The sequence below is a fragment of the Equus asinus genome, chromosome 8 (assembly GCF_041296235.1).
Source record: "Equus asinus isolate D_3611 breed Donkey chromosome 8, EquAss-T2T_v2, whole genome shotgun sequence".
Lineage (NCBI taxonomy): Eukaryota > Metazoa > Chordata > Mammalia > Perissodactyla > Equidae > Equus > Equus asinus.
This window is the reverse complement of record NC_091797.1, coordinates 29,867,004-29,877,757: the sequence shown is the minus strand read 5'-3', so window position 1 is coordinate 29,877,757 and position 10,754 is coordinate 29,867,004.

Below are 10,754 nucleotides of genomic sequence, written 5' to 3'. Positions count from 1 at the left end.
ATTCCCTTCCATCGGACATTTACGTTTCGTTTTATTATTATCACTATTATTATTAAGGATGGAAATGAGTTTCAGATTCTGGGACGTAAATCTCTCACCCCTTTTCTCATTATGTCAGAGGAGCGATTCCTAGAAATGGGATTAGCAGGTCAAAGGGCTGAGCCCTCCTAAGGACTACACGTGGCTCAGCGGCTTTCCAGAAAGGTCAGTCCAGCTCATTCCTGAGAGCCGCAGGCGAGAGCACTCAGGGCGCTGAGACGGTGACAGCGCTGGGCACCATCATTTTAAAGCTCTTTACCATGTGATAGGAGAAAACCAGTGTCTCCCTTGCATTTTAAAGCAATCCTTTCTAAAATGCCCACCTGTCTCACCCCTGCTCCAAACCTCCCCTGGCTCCCTATCACCTTCAGAATAAAGTCCATGCCCCTGGCGGGCAGCCGGGTACCCCAATACCAGCTCCAGTTTACTCCCATCACTCTCAAATTCCACTGCTTCCTTTCCCCTACCCCGTACCAGGCCCTACAGCATGGCCGGTTATTTCTGAAACCCACCACAAGAGCTCCTTCCCCTCCAAGGCTCTGCCCATGCTGTCTACACTGCCTGGAATGCAGGATGCTCACCCTGCCTGCCCCTCCTCAAGTGACCCAAAGGGGTACCTAGGAGAGGGTGAGAGTGGCAGATCTGGAGCTAGACTGACGGTGTTCCAGCCCAGCTCTGCTGTGTGGCCGTGGGAAAGTTACTCAACCTCTCTGTGCCTCCGTTACCACAACTGTAAAATGGCAATAAGGATAGCAGCCACCTGATAGGGTTGTCATGAGGATTAAATGAATTAAGAAGCATATGTTAAAGTATATATGAACTGTGTCTGGCAGTCGGGAAATATTAACACATTTTAGCTACTATTGTTATTATTGTCGTTCACAGCTGCCCCTCTGACCTGGCCTGTCACACGGAGGAAACAGCCCCGTCACTGCTCTTATTCCATAGTGATGCTGCTTAAATGCCCAAGCCTCATGTTTCTCATCTCAGAGAGGCAAATAACCCCACACCTGCTTCACGTGAGGACTTAAAGAGCTAAGAGGTCCCCAAGTGCTCCTCAGTGTTGGCATCACTCCCTGAGGGTCACCATCTCCGCACCCCCACCCCGGAAGGCAGGAGCCGGACGGTGACCAGTGCTGTGCTGACCCGACAGGGCCCCGGGGAAAACGCACCCCAACCCGGAGCTTCAAGAGGCACTGATGTAAGGGTTCGCTACAGCCGGGCCGGCAGGTGAAGGGGATCAGAGGGGGGTGGTGTGGCACCAGCATGGGCCGGAAGTCATGGTGACCCCCGGGGCAGACAGGGCAAGGGGCAGATGCTGTGTTTGCGAAGCTGCAGTCATGGCGGGACAGGAGGGGCCAAAGCAGGGGAACGAGTACCCCGGCTTCTCTCTTTCCCCCAGAGCTCCTGTAAGTGGGTGCTGCCCAACGGCCACCCGCTGGCCACGGGGCCCAGGGACAAAGGCCAAGCGGTCAACCTCCCAGACACAGAGCCGGCCAGAGCAGGGAAGGGGGCAGGGGCGGATGAAGGGAGAAAAGCAAAGCACCGGGGACAGGATTACTCTCCTCCACCTTCACCTCCTATTTTGCAGATGAGAAGATTGAGGCCCAGAGACATGAAGTAATTTGCCCGCTGTCACAGAGCTGGTAAGGTGGGGCTGGGAGAGGAGAGCGAGGCTCGGAGGCGGTGGTCCCTCAGCCCAGCCTCCCAGGATAGGCGGCCAGCGCCCAGGTGTTGGCAGGGCTCGGGCGGTGGCACGCGCACACGCTCCTGTCTCCCTCCTCTCCCCTCCTTTCCTCTCACTTGTCACTCGTCCGATCCTCTCACCTTCCGTCTGCCTCCCGTGAAAGCTCTGGCTCCTCGTCTCTGTGTCCTTCTCCACTTGTTCTCCTCCCGTTTTCTCAGCCTTCCCGTCCCCCGCTCCCGGTCTCTCCGTTCCCATTTCTCAGCCTTTCCTAAGGCCGGCGCCGACTTCTCCCTCCCCCTGGACTTGAGTGTCTCTGCAACTCTTCTCCAGACTCTACCCCGAGCCTCCCCTACTGTCCCTGCAGCCCTGCCCCGCCGGCTGCCCCGCGCTCTGGCCCTCGGCCCCCACCTCCGCCCCGGGCACCTCGTCCGTGCGCGCCCCGCCTCCTGTCGCCGGCCTGTCCCCCCGCCCCTGCGGCAGGCGCGGCGGCAGGGCAGGGGGCGGGGAGCGCGGGGCTGGCGCGGCGCCCGGCCTGAGTCACACGCATGAGGCAGCGTGAGTCAGGCGCGGAGGGAAGTCCCTACGGAAGGGGCTTTCGGAGCCGCAGTCGAATCGCAGGGAAAGAGAAAGTGTTCGGGACGCTCCTTTGACACACTGACCTTGTGTGAGCCCAAGCCGGACACACACCCCTCACCCCACCGCGGACAACACGCACACCCCCGGCCCCGGGGCGGAGGGCCCCCCCGGCCGGCTCCCAGGTGCGCTCCCGCAGGGTGGGCGCACAGGACTCCCGCTGCCGAGGGCGGGGCGGGGCGGGGCTGCGCCAGGGGCCGGCTTCCAGGGTCCCAGCGGCTCAGACAGTCTGTTCCCTGCGCCTCCACAGGGCGGTCCCTCTCCCAGCTTCCAGGTGCCCCAGCCAGCATCGCTCACCTGCAGCCAGACCCCAGACCCATTTCCCAACACAAGGTGGGGGCAAGGTGCCAAAGACTCCTCGGGGGTCGACCAGGTCACCCTGTGGAGCCCTGTGGGGTGGTAGAAGGAGCTGGGCAACTTGCAGTCCTACAAGGATGAGAGATCCCCTCACTCGGGCTCTCCTCCTGACCCTCCGAGACTGGCCTGGAATCAGATTGGCTCCATTCAAACAAATATTTATCAAACACCTATAATAAAACCCAGCGCTAGGCCCTGACAACCGGGGACACCACCGAGGACAAAACAGGACAGTGAACAAAATATGTGGACTCCTCTCCAAGAGGGGACGGGGGGGGGGGGGGGAGGCGGGGGCAGGATGAACGATAAATAATAAATAAGCAAATTATCTAGATCAGCACCGTCCAATAGAAACAGAGCGGGAGGCGCACATGGTAATAGTGGATTTTCTGGTAGCCATGTTAAAATGGTAAGAAGCAGCACATGAAATTAAATTTAATAACATAGTTTATTTAATCCACTATACCCAAATATTATCAGTTCAACGTGTAACCAACATAGAAAAAATCAGTATTTCTACATTATTTTTTGGACTACGCCTTGGAAATCCAGCGAGGACTTTAGACTTCCAGCACATTTCAAGGCAGACCCGCCATATCTCAAGTGCGCCGTTGCCACCTGTGGCTAGTGGCAACGGTAATCGGTAATCGGCAGTAGAGTCTAGATGTCAGATAAGGGCTATGGAATAAAAAAAAGTGGAGCGAGTAGGGGGTGGGGAGGGCCAGGTGGGGGCGGGGCAGGATTCAGCGCAGACACACCTGCAGATGTGCTGCATCCAGGCTCTGCCGCTGGCCTTGGCAAGACACCTGACCTTGCTGAGCCCCAGTTTCCTCATCTATGAAATGGGGACATGATGCCTCCTGTGCGGACGGCAGGCATGCCCACTCATTAAATGTTATTTTTGTGCCCTCCTCCTCCAGCTGTCTGCAGCAGCGGCCAGGGCACAGCCTCGCAATCTCAGACTCATGTCGCCTCCACCCCGGACACTTGGTGGCCCCCCAAGGGCAGCCTAGCCCCCACCCCACCCCCAGGCCCTCCATCTTTTGTCCAATTCCACCCCTTGCCACAGCAAGATACTTAATCTCTTTGGACCTCAGTTTCACCGACTGTGTGATGAATACTTCGAGCTCTTGGGAGCAAGGCATTGTAGACTTCTAGGGGATCAAGCCACCGTCTTAAGCGGGACCCGGGCCAATGACGGGGGGGGGGGCACCAGGGACCAACCTCACCCTACAGGGAAGGTTAATTCCCTCTTTGGGAACTAGAAGAAGGATTTCTGCCGTGGAAGCCATCCTGCCCTCAAAGCCCCCTCCCGACAAGGGCAAAAATGCCAGAAGAAGGGATGCGTAGGAACTGTGGAGCAGCCAGCCGAGGTGGAGCAGCCAGGGCCCCAGTCAAGGGGCGGCCGTGGGAGGGGTTCTGGGTCACCTTTACACACCCCACCTCCGGGGCAGGGAGGCCAGCAGGCCCACAAACCCAAGGGGAGTTCGCGGATCAACAATCAGCCCCTTCCTGGCGGCTCCACTCAGACCCCAGCGAGGCTGGAAGTGGGGGATGGGAGCAGGCCCCAAAGGAGGCAGGAGGGTCTGGGATGAGATGAAGACCCGCCCTCACCCCACCCCACCCTCGCGGCCTGGGAACTGGCAGGGAACCCTGGATGGTGACCCAGAAACCTGGCTGTCGGCAGCTCCCGCCTGGCACTGCCCACATCGAGCTCCCTGGCTTCCCACGGGAGTCCATGACAGCTGCCTGCAGGGCAAGCTGGGGTTTCCGCTGCTCACCAGCTCACCCCTCGACCCCTAGAGACCCACCTAGACTCTGCAAGGCTGCCCAGGTCCCAGGAGCTGTATTTCCCGCCATCCAGACCTCAGAGATAAGGCAGGGGTGGGAGAGGGAGGGGGTGTCCAAGCCGGGAGTTGCCGTCAGACTGACACGGCCAACCCCCGAGGGCCGCTCAGGTACTCCAGTCCCAAGGGCCACGGACCCCTAGTGGCTGGGTTCCTGGAAAGCAAGTGGGAAGACAAGCAGCCCCGCTCAACTCCCAGGGAGGACTGGCCTTGGAAGACACAGGCCCCCAGGATGGACGGGCTGGGGAAGGCCTGGAGGCTGGGTGCGCAGGGAGCGAGGAGGTCCGAGCCAGGCTGGTGGGGCCGGGCGCGCGGGCCCCTCCCGCCGCCGTCTCCTCCTAGCCGGATTCCAGCCCAGCAGGCTCGCCCTGCTCGCCTGCCTCCCTCCTCTGCTCTCCCGCCAGTGGCTACCTCCCCTCCCCCACTCAGCTCCTCTCCCCTCCCCCAGCCACCCACTCGCTCCGCCCCTCCCCCAGCCCCTTTCGCTCTCATTCATCCATCCATTCACCAAACTTTCGCTGGGCGCCAAGGCCCCCTTAGGCCGCGGTGCGAGGCTCGCGGGGGTGGACAAGAACAAAACAAAGCCCTGGAGGATTCCGACAAATCCCCAGCCTGGGGCTGGCTCCTCCCCGCACCCAGCCCCCCTCCCCCTCAGCCAGGCCCCCGCCCTCCGACCTCCACCCTGCTCTCTTTTCCGTCTCCACACTCCGGCCCAGGGCCGGTCGGGCTGTGAGTCTAGCCCCGCGTCCCACATGCCGGGGGGTTCAGGCAGGCAGCACCCCCTCCTGCCCACTCCCAGTCTGGAGACCCCAGGGCCACACCCTCAGCCCTAAGAAAAGTGCAGGGTGCGAGTTCAGGGTGGGCTGGAGGGGACAGCACTGTGACCCTGGACACATCTCAATCAGAGCAGCGGCCGTCCCCCTGCAGAGGCAGAAGGGACCAGCAGGGACTCACCCACCCCAGACTCCGGGTAGGAGGGAGCCCCCCGCAGCTAATTGTGGAGGACAGTCACTTTTGAAGGCTCCAAGGGTCACTGTTCCTCTGCCCAGCAGAGGACACAGTCCCACTTGGAAAGCAGGTAAGGAAGAGAGACGAGAGAAACAGAAGTCAAGGACTGCGAGAATCTCCTGCAGCCCCGGGGCCCGTTCCCAAATGAGTGTGACCTGGGGGGGCACAGGTGGCTGAAGCCACACGACTTGAGTCCCCAAGTCCTACAGCTGGTTAATGAACTGTCATGGACATCCAATCCCCATGGGCATGTGGCCTGGGGAGATCAAGCCAGCCCAGGGCCTCAAACCAGACTCCAGAGCACAGCCCAGCCCCCAGGGGACGGGGACACAGGCCCTAGCACTTGTTCCCCGGGCTCTCATGATGGAACCTTCCTGGGCTTCACAGCTTCAAAGCGTGTGTATTTCCAGCCATTCCTGAGTGGGAGGAGGTGGCAGTTTGGGGGCTACCTGCAGAGCCTGTTACACTGGACATTGTTAGAGTTTCTTAGACCAAAGGGAAACTGTTTGGTCCCATGCAGAGCGTGAATCTTACCCTTGCCTAAAGCACTCTGCTGAGCTGCAGCCACTGACCAGTTACCAGCCAGGCCACCCCAGCCCCAGGACCATGATGGTGACTGTCAGGTGGCTGCCATCTCCTGATGACTGAATCTGAGACCAAGGGAAACACACCGTTGCCCTTGATTGGTGGCCAACTATAAAATCTAAAGGTCATGCCCACAGGAAATGAGTTCGTGCGCTGATTGCATGACGACGATGGCACAGTGATCGTAACCTAGTGAGACAGAAGACACGGGTCTCTGAGGTGCAGAAGCCCTGTCTCACTCTGGCTGGGCCACTCTGTCACTCCTGTGACGATCTGCTGGGTTCTTTGCCCTTTTCTCTGCCTCCAAGTTTGGGGACAGATCCCCAACCCAATCCCCTGTGGTGTGGCCTTTGCCAACAGAAATCCCTTTAGCTAATCATTCTTCATTCAACACATTTTTTTTGAGCTTGAAAACTGCTCAGCCCCGGGGACACCCCAGTGAACATCACAGATGAAATCTGGCCTTCAAGTGGGGAGAACTGGACAGAACTCACAATACGTATCACTTTTATGGATAATAGTTCAAAGGAAAAGTTAATTATATAATATGTTAGAAATTGATAAGTTATAGGGAAAAAAAGCCTGGTAAAGTGGATGAGGGACTGCAGGAGGAGATGTGCAATTTTAAATAGTGTGGACGGATAATACTGAACACAGACCTGAGGGCAGTGAGAGGGCAAGCCCTGAGGATGTCTAGGGGAATAGCATGTCAGGCAATGGGAATGGCAAGTGCAAAGGCCCTGGGGTGAGCTTATGCCTGGCAGGTCTGGGGAACATCCAGGAGGCTGGTGGGGTTGAAGCAGAACAATAGGTAGGAGGTGAGGTGGGGGGGCAGATTGCAGGGCCTTGTGGACCTTTGTGGGGACTCAGTTTTTACTCTATGTGAGATGGGAGCTCCTGGAAGATTTTGAGCAGAGGAGGGACATGCCTTATGTTTTAGGTGGAGAGAGATTTAATGTCGGGAATTAGGTGCTTATAAAACCATTGGAAGAGCTGGAGGAGCTGGGCCTCCTGGAACAACACGGCTGAACTGCCTGCCTCTGCCCTGATTGGGCTGGGGGAGAATCAAGAGGCCCCACCTGAATGGCTGAGCGCTGACTCAGGGGCCGGAGGCCCCTCTGCCATCATCCCTGCCTCTTGACCTTCACAAACTCAGAAAGCTGGTGACTGGATGCTGGAGGTGCTGTAGAAACCCCCCGCGTCTCCACAGCCTGCAGCAATATTTCTCTCCCCTTGCTGCCTCCCTCCACATTTCACTCTTCTTTGGTGGGACCTAATTCACACCCAAAACTGCAGGTTCAAAGGAGCGTGGAGAATGGTGCTGAATGCCAGCCCACCAAGTCTGTTACACCCCCAGCCCAGCCCCACGTCCCATGCCCTGCTCCTCCCACCCCTGCTCCCAGGGCCTCCTGGATTGCCCTGCCCACAACCTGGGCACTGCCCTGTGCTCCCCGGGCCCCCATCCCAAGCAGGTACACACTGGCAAAATTCCCATGTACTTGTCTGTCCCCCCACCCTACCCAAAGTACGCCCCTTGAGGACAGGGAATGTAGCTACCTAGTTGAAGGCCACATCCCCAGTCCTATGTGGGTGCCTGGAGGGATCCATACGGCCAGGCTGGGAGAAGGCAGCAAGCCCACCCACCCTGGGAACAGAAGCAGCAGAGAGAAAGAGGCCGACTGCCAAGCTACTTAACCTTCCTGAGCCTCAGTTTTAACACCCGTAAAATGGGAGCAATAGCACTACTGGCCTGGTAGGGGTGTAGAGGGATCTGCAAGCACGAGTGCATTTAGTACGTGCTCCTCGACTGCCCCTTTTTCTTAGGTTTCCCTGAAGTTGGAGAGGAGCTGCGCTTTCCTAGGTTCAAGCCCTGAAGGAGGAGACTGATAAAGTCCATGGCGTGCTGGGGCCCTGCAGGGCGGGGGGCTGGCTCAGGGCAGGGGGGCAGAGAGGCGCCTGCCTCTTGGGCCCTCCTAGTCATTGGAGAGTTTTTCCCTCGAAAGTTGGAAGCAGGAGAGGCCCTCCCACTCTAGGCCTGCCAGGCTTCCTGGCAGCAGAGCTTGTGGTCAGCAGGGCCTGGAGGCCTGATCCTGCCAGATGACCAGATGTACTAGTAGCTGGGTGACTCTCCAGGAGAGTGGTCAAACACTGTGCACCAGGGTGACCCCAGATCCGGCTTGCCTGGGCCGATCCTGGTTGATTTGGTCCTGGGTCAATCCCAGTTGGAATGGGCCAGGTCAGGTTTATGCCCATTGTCTGGTCATGACTACTAGCTCTTAAGTCTGCTTGTCTGTAATTGCTGGGCACACATATCCCGCGATCCCGGAATTCCTCTCCTAGGTGGGTCCCCAACAGAAATTTGCACATCTACTCACCAAGACGTATTCTATAACATTCACAGCAGCGTTATTTGTAATAGCCCCAAACCAGAAATTACCCAAATGCCCTTTAACAGAATGGACATATAAACTGTGGTACATTCACACCATGTAACACGGTCTGCAGCCACACGCAGTAACGTGGATGAATCTCAGACGGAACGTTGAGCAAAGGAAACTGACCCAGGAGAGTACGTAAGGTATGATCCCATCCACACAGCGCACACGGAAGGTGAAGCCAATGGATGCTATTAGAGGTTGGGATGGGGGCTGTCCTAGGGGGGCTGGAAACGTTCTATTTCTTGATCTCGGTGCTGGTGACACAAGGGGGGGGTTCACTTTATGAAAACACATTGAGCTGAACGCAGGATTTGTGCATTTTCTCTATGTACAGTTTTCACAGTAAAAGGTTTACTTTAAAAGTATCCTGGTTTGGGCAATAGGGTAGACAATTCCCGTTCCTCTTCTCCCCGCCTCCTCTCATCTGCCTTCCACGTTGGGCTAGACAAACAGAACATCGTCACAGCTTATCACCGTGTCTTTACGAAAACCTCGACTAGCCTGGCCGCTACGCTAAACGGAACCACTCACACTGATCTTTCCCCCTACTCTTCTAAGAGCTGCGGCTGACTCAGGAGCAAGAGGTAAACTGATCAGCAAATACGCTGGCTGCAGAGACCCGGTGAGACGTGAATCCCCAGGGAATGCTAAGGGAGGCCCCCCCCCACAACATCTGCATTTCCATTTCCGAGCCGCCACTGGAAGATCCATGGGAAGATCGGGAAGATCGTCAGGCTCCTCTCCTCCACTTAGCCCAAGGCAGGCGACGAACTAACACACGTCAGGAAGCGTCTCAACAGCCCGGGTGAGAACGAGCTTAACCTTCAGCCGTCATGAAAAATAAAGTTGACCAGAACTCCCCATTTTCTGGACATTCCTGTTGGGTTCATTGAAGTTCACTGGGTTGTCCTGGTGGAAACTGTGTAACCTGATTCTGACGCTAAGAAAATGCTTCCCGTGGGGAAGACTGGTTCTGATATGACCAATTCCCCTGGGACCCCTCAGGCCTTGTCCAACCTGGTTGATGTCCCAAGCCTAATATGGCCCCCTCTCCCTGCCTGCTCCCCATGACCCCTCAACCAGCCATCCCAGACCCAAATCCCATCCAGGCTTGCTCAAGCCCGTCTCCCCCAGGACACCTCCCTGCCTACCCGGGGCTCCCATCCTTTCCTCCTATAGCACCTACTAAGTCTGTCTAAGCGCCTGGCCCCCTAGTCTGTTTCAAGAGGACAGGCAACTTTGCTTTGTTCAGATTGTACCGGAAAAACGTGGACCAGTTCTTGGTACATAGTAGGCCCTCAATAAACACTGGATGAATGAATGAATGAATGAATGAGTGCTTCCTGCCTCCTGGCATCTCCAGGATTGTTACTCAGCTTGCTCTGGTGTGTTCCTGGTTCTCATTCCTCAAGACGTGAAATTCGCGGGGGCCAGGACTCCGTCCTCATTCATCTTTTTTATCCCTACCACTCACTCTTCTGCTTAACAGATACTTATTGAAAGAGGGAAGAAAGGAGAGGAAGTAAATTCAGGGCATTTGCAATCCAGAAGGCTCGGAGCTTGGGGTCAGTGGCCAGGGTTATTTGGATTTCAAGGGTGTGGGTAATCCTGGAGAGGAACAAGCTACTATATTTGCCTACAAATTTATTTATACCTGCCTCCTTCCAGAGAGGGGTTGAGGTGGTTTACAAAAATACACATAATACAAGGTAAAAAACAAGTTGGTGAGGAAATCAGGACGAGGGGAAAATAAGGAAAAACAAGATCAAGTCGGCTTGTTAGAAGTGGGCCAGAAAGTTGGCCAAGTTTTCCCACAGCCCACTCGAGGCGGAAGTCCCTCTCCCTTCTCTACCTCCGTCTCAGGGACCGCCACATGCCACCCAAGGACAGGGAGCGCCGCCCCCAGGTTAGCTGCGTCCTTCTAGGCCCCTCCCCACGCCTCCCCAGAGCCCGGGCCTAGCAGCCTAGGCGGCCTTGGGGAGGGCTGTGTCTAGGGGCGCGCAGCTGGAGGACCATCCTTGGTCCAGACGTGGGGACCCCGGTTGCTGGCACAGGCCTGTGACCTGAGCCGGGTAGGTTAAGAGATGAAGGGTCGTTCTTCTACTCAACGCCGCAAAGGTTCTCCAGCCGGCAACTCAATGCCCTCCAGCCAACTCCACT